Source organism: Sarcophilus harrisii, chromosome 4 (assembly GCF_902635505.1).
Source record: "Sarcophilus harrisii chromosome 4, mSarHar1.11, whole genome shotgun sequence".
Taxonomy (NCBI): Eukaryota; Metazoa; Chordata; class Mammalia; order Dasyuromorphia; family Dasyuridae; genus Sarcophilus; species Sarcophilus harrisii.
Window position 1 is genome coordinate 36,132,535 of NC_045429.1, and position 3,123 is coordinate 36,135,657.

Sequence of the window (3,123 nt, forward strand, 5' to 3'; positions counted from 1 at the left end):
GAATCCATGGTGACATTTGAGGTCACTAGGAGAGAAAACATATGCTGCTGTGAATGTTCTGGTTTAGATATATATGGAGCCTTTCTTTCTTCCTTTATCTTCTTGTGGTCTATGCTCACAAGTGCATTTTTAGGTAACTTTTCTCTTGCAATTCCAAATTATTCCCCCTCTCTGAATAAATCAACGGGAACGTCATAACCCATAGTCTACCGTGACTTCTCTGGCTTTTTTTTTTTTTTTTTTTGGAATGTGAAATCCCTTTAGCTCTAGTCTGCTTAAACAATAAATTAAGTGACACCAGGAAAGAGTGAGTAAAAAGAAGCTGGACTTTTTCGAGCTTCTCTGTCTTATATTCTTGTCTAAAATTGAGATCTACTCAGCTCTTCATCCTATACTAAACTATATGATTAAAACCAGCCTTGTAATTAGGAATTATTGTATCTGAGACAAATTCAGTTGAGAGATCAAGGAGACAACATGGGTTTGTAGAGATGGTCATCCTTTCCTTATCGATTCCAATCCTTATGTGTGTTGGGGTGTGGGCTGGTGAAGAAGGCAGGACCCAGGAGGGAATTTAGGTAGAAACCTTCCCCCATCTCCCCTTGATTTAGAGCTTACAAAATACTTTGTGAATATTTTCTTACTTGATTCACACCATGATCCTTTGAAGGAGGTTCCTATTATTAGCACCCCTATTTTCCATATGAGAAAACTGAGATTAAATCATTTGCTTAGGGTCACTGCTGTTAAATATCTGAGGCAGGATTTGAATTCAAGTCTACACTTGACTCCAGATCTCTTACCCTATCCCATTAGAAACCCTAAACCACCTCGCTACCTTGTAACTAGTGTAAAATAAGCTCATTTGAATTGGTTATATCTGTATGTTTCTTTTATCTTCCTCTGATTATGGGAGGCAATGAAGTGTTTTGATTGAAAAGAACCCCTGCTGAGCACTAGGTTATTGGGGAAGCTAAAGTGTACTAGGGATAGTTAATTGTGTTAACAAATAACTTTATAACCTATTCTACTTAATTATGTTAATGTAACTGGAAGGCAAGATTTGCCACAGATAATCTGAAGTGTGCCTAGGGATAACCAAGATTTAGCTATATGTTTTATCATTTGGGTAATCAAGCTTTTAGCCTATCACATATTGTATTTTATATGTTCTCTTAATTTGCATATTTCCTTTTGTGTCTAAGAATTCAGAACCATCACAAATCTTTTTTTAAGTGGCTAACATCGACTGTGATGTCTGATGGAAGATAAGGGAAAAACAAATTCTCTCTTTCTCTGTATGTCTGTCTCTTTGTCTCTCTGTCTCTGTCTCTTCTGTCTCTGTCTCTCTGTCTTTCAGTCTCTGTTTCTGTCTGTCTTTCCCTTTTGTGTAGCCTTTTGGTGATAATCCAGCCCTTTGACACTATTGCAGTAAACTAGTGTTTTCATTGTTCTGTTAGTGAGTATCTGAGGGTGAATTTGAACTCAGAATGACAAATCTTCCTTATTTCAGGCTCAGTATTCTCTCTGTTGTTATACCTAGCTGCCTCTATGTATTTTTGAACCTTTATAAAATGCTTTTCAATTAATTGCTCAATTAATAAGCATGTATTAATAATTGTTATGTACCAATCACTATGTAGGTGATAGGGATACAAGGGCAAAAGTGAAACAAAGTTTGCTCTCAAGGAATTTTTATATTCAATTATGGACCTTAAATACCATATAAATGTCAGTTGTCATTTTAATTGTGAAGAAAATAATTTAATTATTATTATTATTTGATACAGTTGGATGATGCAGTGGATAGAGTTCTGGCTTTGGAGTAAGAAAGACTCAAGTTCAAATCTGGCTTCAGATGCTTGCTGGCTCTATGAATAGCCCTTATTTCCCTGTGATGTTGGGAGGATAGAATAAAATAATATTTGTAAAGTGCTATGCAAACCTTAAAGTACCATATAAATGCTAGCTATTATTAAAGTGATAAAAAAGGAAGCTCAATGAAAATGAACTGCTATTTGAAGAAGATAAATGAATTTGATATTGCTAACCTTTCCTGCTTTTATGTTCAAGTTATAAGACACAGAGTGATATGATGTGTAATACAGGTAGCCACCCACAAAGATTTTGGGAGTAGATAGGCATATGAAGGAGCTATAGAAGGAAAAATTAAAGTTGTTTAAATCAGTCTGGAACAATTATTGAATTTATTAATGAAGAAGATGACCGATGACTGATGAATTGCTAGTACTCAACTAATTAATTGCATTCAACTATCCGTTAATGAATTTATTATGTGGCTAATTAAAATTAAATTTCTTCTTTTGGGACCTTGTTTTCTCTTTAAATTGTGATACAATTTCTGGGAATGATAGTTTTGAAGTGAAATTCCCAACTGACCTTTTATCTGATTGGGTAAATCATCCATTCCCCCTGTACCTTGGGTAACTCCTTAGGACTTTCCTGAACTGTTTGTCCTGCATTTTGCAAGGTTAATTGTATGATTCTGGGCAAGTCATTAGCCCTTTTTGTCTTAGTTTCTTAATCTGTAAAATAAGCTGGAGAAAGAAATGGAGAAGAGTGGCAAGCCACTCCAGTGTCTTTGCTAAGAAAATCCCAAATGGGGTCATGAAGAGTTGGACATGACTGAAAAACAACTGAACAGCATTAAGGGAATGCTATTATACTCCTATTAAGCAAAAGCGACATTGTGGTTATTGAAATAAAATACCTTTTTTTTTTTTTTTTTTTTTTAAAGCAGCTTTATTTCCACATTTGGTATCTGAAATAATAGATTGGTAAAGTTTATGAAGTGGATTCCATAGAATTTATCATATTGACCAGTTCTCAGGGAAAGGTGACATTGGCTGAAGCATTACCTCAAAGAACTTAATCATTAAGTGAAAGACAGGGAACTCTTATTATGATAATTTGACCAATGCTTTATTGATCTCATTTCAGACCAGGGAGGATGTGTTACAAAAGGCTTGAAGCATGCAGTTCCTTAAAGTAGCTAAGAGAGCTTTTAAAGGAAAATGAGGAAAAATACCCAAATGTAAGTGCATTTTATTTTAAAAGGCTCCTTGAAACTTTAAGTTAATTCAATAGATTTTTTATATAGAA